The 7761-nt window shown below is 41.7% G+C and overlaps 1 protein-coding gene across 2 annotated transcripts in view; it reads right to left on the bottom strand.

Annotated features, from left to right (window-relative positions):
• Positions 1 to 7761, bottom strand: part of LOC117167731 (eukaryotic translation initiation factor 2 subunit 2-like) — a 100843-nt gene that overhangs the window by 41841 nt on the left and 51241 nt on the right. The gene's annotated exons all lie outside the window — the stretch shown is intronic.

The following is a 7761-nucleotide window of genomic DNA, read 5'->3' as shown; positions in this document are numbered from 1 at the left end:
TCCCAGCGAAATCGCGGTAGAATTTCAGCCACAACCACGTCTCACGACCGTGAGATAGGTGGTTACAATCTGTAAAGGGATCAATACGACGATCCAGCAAAAGCCTCGTGCACCCTAAGAACACGAAACGACCCAAGGACAACCGCCTTCTGCATTTTTCCCGCAAGTGTTCTAGCATATTGTTGACACGCAGGGATGCTTTTTAGGCCATTAGCAAGTGAAAGCTTGGCACCTCCAAGAGCGCCGATGATAAGGACGATCAGTTTAACAATTGTCGAGAATATAAAGTTCCAGTATATGCGGCACTTCCCATTCTCGACAAGTGACTGGATTTCCCTAGAAGCATATAGAGGATCGATATTAAGGTTAATGTCAGAAGAGTGGCAGAGATGGTAATAAAGCACTCTTAGTGCCGCATTTTGCCTTTGAATGTAGTTCGTTCCCGCGTTAGTTGGACAACTAAATAGTATGTGACCTAAATGCTCGGGGTGTGCATGGCACGCCCTGCAGCTATCATCAGAATGTCTTGGCTCAAAATGTGGCGCCGGTATGTTTAGGTGGAAATAAAACAGTCTTGGCATGCAAAAATGAAACCCTCCGTACCAGACTTCAATTCGGGCGAGTTAAGGAAAGCAAACGTTAGCTCACAAGACATTGACTGATCCTTCACATTTCTATGGAAGATACCGTGTATCCACTTACCGAGGAGCTGTTCACGAAAGTTTTTCTCTTGTGCTTTCTTAATCCGGGCTTTCAGGATGAGTACTCGAGATAGATAAGATTTGATGCATTTTGCTCACCCCTCATACTTAAGTCAAGTCCGAGTGTTTCAGCAGCCTCCTCCGCTGCTTTGTACATAAGCGCTCCTTTGCCGACTGCTTCGTGATTCCTAACCATTTTAAGATGAGGGTCTTTTCCATTTGCAACTCTATGTGCTATACCCAGAATAATCCTGTTGTGAAGACATTCAAGACTCAGTATTCCGCGATCACCTTGACGGCGTGAGATTTACAGTCGCGGAACGGAAGAATTAAGATGCATGCTTTTGTTCATGCATGCTCGTTCTTCGTCCATGGAACTACTCCAAATGAATCGAGTACTATCGGGACGGCAAGCATGTTCGTTGCAGATACTTTGTTCCTCGCCGACATTTCGGAAGACCAAATTTGCCGGATGAGACTTTTGTATCTGCTTCGGAGAGTATCCTTTATAGATGTTACATCCTGAATGCGGCTGTGTGGCACGCCCAGGTATGTATAAGTCTCTCTAGCGCAAAAGTGTCGTATAGCGCTTTTATCAGCGAGCTCAGGATCTTCAGGGATGCCAGTAAGTTTTCCTCGCTTCAAATAAACCTTGGTGCAAATATCTAACCCAAATTGAATTCAAATTTCCTTAGTATATCGTTCGACAATCCCTAGAGCTAGATGTAGTTGCTCTTTGTTTTTAGCACAGATCGTAAGATCGTCCATGTAAAATACACATCTGTCGATGAGCAGGTTCTCCCGACATCCGGCTACGCCTTTCTTTGAGCCTCCCTGTTCATACATTTCTTGCCACACAGGTTCAACTGCCCAAACAATCCTATCATTTAGGATAGCTGTGAATATCTTATAAAGTGTGTTCAGGCAAGTTATTGGCTGTAATTCTTCGGGTCAGCTAAGTTGCTTATTTTCGGCAGGAGTATTGTGCCCCCTTCCACCAACCACTCCGGAATCGGCTCTTCCGACTTCAAATATGAGGTGAAAATACGGGCTCCCGACAATGGGTCGGCCAACAATGCCGACCAATCTAAAGCTGGTCGAGCCAATGAAAATGGATTCAATGCGATGGATCGGCGGCATCTCGCGATCTTGGGGTGGACGGAGCGACTGGATCACGACTAACTAGAGTGCTACGATGCGAGTGTGGCCCCTGAACGGGGTTACATGGCACGACTGCATGCTCTGTGGAGCGAGACACACCCGGAGCTATCGCACTTTTCGCAGCAACGTCTGCGAAACCATGCTGAACTACTCCGAAAAAGGGGCTATGTAAGCGGACCGCCTACTCTACCACAGCTAGAACAAGCCAGCAACAGGGAAAGAGAGGCGACACTAAGACCAACCGCGGGCAGGCATCCAATAGAGGCAGAGCGATGCTTTACGACCCGGAGAAACATCAACACTACGGTTTCTCTAAAGCCTAAAAGATCTGGCTGAAATGGATGACGAGCTTCGTGGACATTTTTCCAGAAATACCGACCTCTGGGCTATCGATTATTGTGTGTTTAATGCAGCGAGAGCTTTGGCCGATGCGAACCGTAAAACAAAACCAACGGTTGATCGTAAGACCAAAAGACGAATTCATCAACTTGCCATAAAGATAGACTGGGCAAGATAGTACGCGTCCCGCATTCAATGTCTGATTGACTACATCACATTTGGCAGAAATTTTACTGCCAAGGTTCGGAAGTTTGCGCGCGAACTCCGGACCCGCTATCACACAATTAACAAGTCAAAGCTGCTGACCATCAGGCAGCATATTGTTGAGAGAATACGGATACTATCTGACGCTAAGAGAAGTCTAGAGCGGAGGGAGAGGTGGGTCAGAGAAAATCAACAGTTTCTCTCTGACCCATCTCGACTCTTCCAAGACCATCCAGTTACTGTCGAATACCCACCCAAACCAGAGGAGGTCGAAGTATTTTGGAGACAGGCCTACGAAGTGCAACATAGACTGGACGAAGACTCAGAAAATATAAATAGCTTCAAGGAGTTATGTGTTGCCCTCATAACACCTGATAAAGAATGCCCACCCATCACTACCGAGGAGGTGAAAAAAGTGTTAAGACGGATGAAGAACTATTCCGAACCGAGACCAGATTGTATCAAAACCTTCTGGTGGAAGAAGTTTTCTTCAACCCATCAGCATTTGGCCCGTATTTTAACCTCATATTTGAAGTCGGAAGAGCCGATTCCGGAGTGGTTGGTGGAAGGGCGCGCAATACTCCTGCCGAAAATAGGCAAATTAGCTTACCCGAAGAATTACAGGCCAATAACTTGTCTGAACACACTTTATAAGATATTCACAGCTATCCTAAATAATAGGATTGTTCGGGCAATTGAACCTGTGTGGCAAAAAATGTATGAAAAGCGAGGCTCAAAGAAAGGCGTAGCCGGATGTCGGGAGAACCTGCTCATCGATAGATGTGTCTGCAAAGATTCAGCATTCAACCAGCGTGACCTATCGATGGCCTGGATTGATTATCGGAAAGCTTTCGATTCGACCTCCCATAGACTTATCTTCTGTCTTTTGGATATCTTAAACGTTCATCCGCAAATAGTTAGGTGCTTAAAGAGATTGATGCCGCTTTGGAAAACCAGATTTACTATCTCATCTGGAAAAAATCGTATGACAACTAACAGGGTCACTTTTCATAGAGGTGTCTTTAAGGGCTACACCATGAGCCCACTCCTCTTTTGCCTTACATTAATGCCACTATGTCTAGCATTTCGCCATGCCGACGGGTACTCGTGCGGCAAACCTGCACATCGAAAATACAAGGTCACTCATGTATTTTACATGGACGACCTTAAGATCTATGCTAAAAACAAAGAGCAACTACATATAGCTCTAGGGATTGTCGAACGATACACTAAGGTAATTGGAATGGAATTTGGGTTAAATAAATGCGCCAAGATTTATTTGAAGCGAGGAAAACTTAATGGCATCCCTGAAAATCCTGAGCTCGTTGATAGAAGCGCTATACGATACCTTTGCGCTGGGGAGACTTATACATACCTGGACGTGCCACAGAGCCGCATTCAGGATGTGACATCTATAAAGGATACTCTCCGAAGCAGATACAAACGTCTCATCCGGCAGATTTGGTCTTCCGAACTGTCGGCGAGGAACAAAGTATCTGCAACGAACATGCTTGCCGTCCCGATAGTACTCGATTCATTTGGAGTAGTTCCATGGACGAAAAACGAGCATGTATGAACAAAAGCATGCATCTTAAGTCTTCCGTTCCGTGACTGTAAATCTCACGCCGTCAAGGTGGTCGCGGAATATTGAGTCTTGAATGTCTTCACAACAGGATTATTCTCGGTACAGCACATAGAGTTGCAAATGGAAGAGACCCTCTTCTTAAAATGGTCAGGAATCACGAAGAAGTGGGCAAAGGAGCGTTTCTGTACAAAACAGCGGAGGAGGCTGCTGAAACACTCGGACTTGACTTCAGTATGAGGGGTGAGCAAAATGCATCAAATCTTATCTATCTCGATTACTCACTCCGGAGAGCCCGGATTAAGAAAGTACCAGAGAAAAACTTCCACGCATAGCTCATCGATAAGAGGATGCACAGCATCTTCCACAGAAATATGGATCAGTCCATGTCGTGTGAGCTAACTTTTGCTTTCCTTAAATCACCCGTATTGAAGTGTGGCACGGAGGGTTTCATTTGGGCATGTCAAGGCAGTGTCATTTCCTCCTTAACATACCGTCGCCACACCTTGAGCCAAGAGATTGCCGATGATAGCTGCAGGGGGAGCCATGTACACCCGAAGCATTTAGCACACATACTATCTAGTTGTACAATGCATGCGGGAACGACCTACATCCAAAGGCACAATGTGGCACTAAGAGTGCTTTATTACCATCTGTTTTAATATTACGGAATTATCCTTAATATTGTTCCTCTAAATGCTCCTAGGCTAATAGCGTCAATTGTCGAGAATGAGAAGTGCCGCATATAATAGAACTTTATATTCTTGACAATTGTTTCTATTGCACACTCGAGGCCTGACATGGTTCTTTTTGACTTCGAGAAGCGGACCATGTTCGTTATCGAATTTTCGGCACCAGCTGACAAAAAAATCATAGCCAAGGAGAATGAAAAGAAAGAGAGGTTATAAGGGAGTTACCTTCTAAGGGAGTTGCAAGGATTTTGTCCGAAATATTCTGTTAAACTAATCGTCCTTATCATCTTACTTATGACTGAAATCTTACCGCGATTTCGCTGGCATTGGGTGCAGTTCTTCAGATTAGCACCCACTCCCGGCGAAATCCTCCGGTTGTCCTTATGACAAACTTTTAATTATATACAAGGTGGTTTTTTAAAATTGAGATTTTCTAATATCTCGAAAAATAGGCACTCTATGAAAAAATGTTATGAATCAAAATTCAATCGTTCTGAGGAGTATATACACTCACGATAAAATCGGTTCCCCCACACCACCCCCTGGGGTTGGGGCAAGTTCAGAATATTCAGTGGGAACCCGTATTTTCAATTGCATATTCGGATTCTTTCCTTGGATAAAAATGCGTATGATTTGTCTAAAACATTTTTCTCGTTTCGCGATAGATGGCGCTGTAATCGACAAAATTCAATTTTTCTTAATTTTACTGTTACTGAGAATTCACGCTTACGATTCTGCACCACGGAAAAAAAAATTTTTCAAATCGCTACAGAATCTTTCAACGAGTGCAATAAAACTCGTACATAAAAAAATACATCGCGACGAACATAGGTAGAAACTCCTTCTTTTCGAAGTCGGTTAAAAATAAGGGCAATAGAGCTTCGGATCTCTTTGGTAATTATTATTTTGAAAAACATGCAAAAACATATGTCCGCCGTTCTTGAGAAGTAATTATGAAGTAATACGTTTACATTAAAAGTGTTTCCTAAATATTCCTAAGTTTTAGCTCTGGCCACGTGCTTTATTTTTTCGCACTATTACAAAATTTAATACCGATGGAAGTGTTCAACCTAAGAAAAAGATCCATACAACCAATGTCACTAGAGAAAATAAAATTGCAATATTAGCTGCAGTGGCGAATAATCCTCACGTTCGTACACGAGAAATTGATCGTGATTCCGGAATATCTCAGAGCAGTGTTTAGAAAATTTTGAAACCTAATAAATTTCATCCGTATCATGTCTCTTTACATCAAGAACTTCATGGCATTCATTTCTAAAATCGGGTAGTTTAATTAAAAGATGATTTCCTGAGTGACTCGAATCGTGAGAGGCGAGGGGACTCACGCTAATCAAGGAGCGCGAATCGTGAGAGGCAAGGCGACTCACGTTAAATCAAGCACCCCGAAGGGAACAGAAAACTGCTACGTCCATTTTGTTGCTCCTGGGTTACGGTGAAAGTAGTTGTTTGTTTTAAGACTAATTTCAAATATTGCAGAATCGTAAGCGTGCATTCTCAATAACAGTAAAATGATGAAAAATTGAATTCCGTCGATTACAGCGCCATCTATCGCGAACGAGAAAAATGTTTCAGACAAATCATACGCATTTTTATCCAAAGAATCCGAATATGGCATAAAAAATAGGGGTTCCCATTTAAGATTTCGAACCTGCCCCCACCCCCAGGGAGCGGTGTGGGGGAAAAGATTTTAAAATCAGTCTATGTATTCATCAGAGGGACTAAATTTTGATTCAAAGCATTTTTTTACAGAGTGCCTAATTTTCAAGATATTTAAAAGTTTCGAGTTAAAAAATCACCCTGTATATGGCGCTATATGCGTAACAATGCTGTGGTAAGAAAATATGGAAGATTACATGAGTCTTCCCGCTCTCCTAAAAGTCGCGTCTATCGGGTCGACTTCGACCGCTCGCCCTGAAAAACCTCAATTTTCAGAGTAAGCCCTCTTTCTTCGGCGCACGTCACATATTTATATGCAACTTAATATAGAAGAATTTTACGTTTTTCTAAGCCTTCATGTACATTTTGATTTCAAGTAAATTTTATTATTCAAATTTTATTAATTTACCTTAGATGCGAAAGTAAGCTTGACTTTTTTATGTGTGAAACCTCCATTAATAAGATAGGCCAATCAATATTTACTCAGAAATAGGGCCAGTTTCAAGGGAGTTTACGCGCTTGTAATCGGACGTCAGGCTTTATCCTGCCGCGTAACAATTTCCAAGTTTACCTTTTTTATTAATTGCACATGTTTATGCAGAAATGTCTGACATCGAAAAAACCACTGTCTCACGTATAAGCTGTATTTGTTTGAACAAATATACTACTGCGGTATTAGTATTTCACGTCTGTCCTTAGACTCATTTTATCTTAAAGATAATTCTGAATTATCTTTAAAATAAAAAGGAGTCTAAAATTGCACAGTAACCTTCACATGGCAAGCAAGTTTAACACGTATTTTCCATAAAGAATATGTTTTTGTAAATTTTATTAAGAATTATAAATAAGGTGAATGGAGGTGAAACTCGCAAGCTCAATTTTTCACTTACAGAGTTTTTTTGGGACGCAATCAAATAAGACTTGTGGGGGTGATATTTGAAAACTAATTATTCATTTGTATTCTTCAGTGAATTGTAAAGAGAAATTTTAAGTTACAAGTCGATTCACCTAATATTGACGATTTTGAATAAAATTTTCTGAATTTCTGAATGTTCTGACATTCTGAATAAACAAGAAAAATGAAAAATCATGAAAAATCATGAAGCTTATGTTTTTATGAAAAAAATTAATTTTCAGCCAATACTCAGCCCCTTTAAGTTTCGTAACTTTTGCATACCTATAAAATGGATATTTTCAAAAATATGAAGTAAGTTCACGTCGACAGATGAGACAAGGGGAGGGATCGTCAAAAGTCCACGCTTTTGTAAAAAATTGTCCACGTGGAATATTTTCGGCATGTAAGACTCTAGAATCTAGGACTTGATAGAGCCCAGGCTAACGCGGCCGGTGATAAATATTCACACCATAGTAAACAAAAATATCGCATTCTATATAGATATTCTAT

The sequence above is a fragment of the Belonocnema kinseyi genome, chromosome 2, assembly GCF_010883055.1.
Source record: "Belonocnema kinseyi isolate 2016_QV_RU_SX_M_011 chromosome 2, B_treatae_v1, whole genome shotgun sequence".
Taxonomy (NCBI): domain Eukaryota; kingdom Metazoa; phylum Arthropoda; class Insecta; order Hymenoptera; family Cynipidae; genus Belonocnema; species Belonocnema kinseyi.
This window is presented reverse-complemented; position numbering and strand designations above follow the sequence as displayed.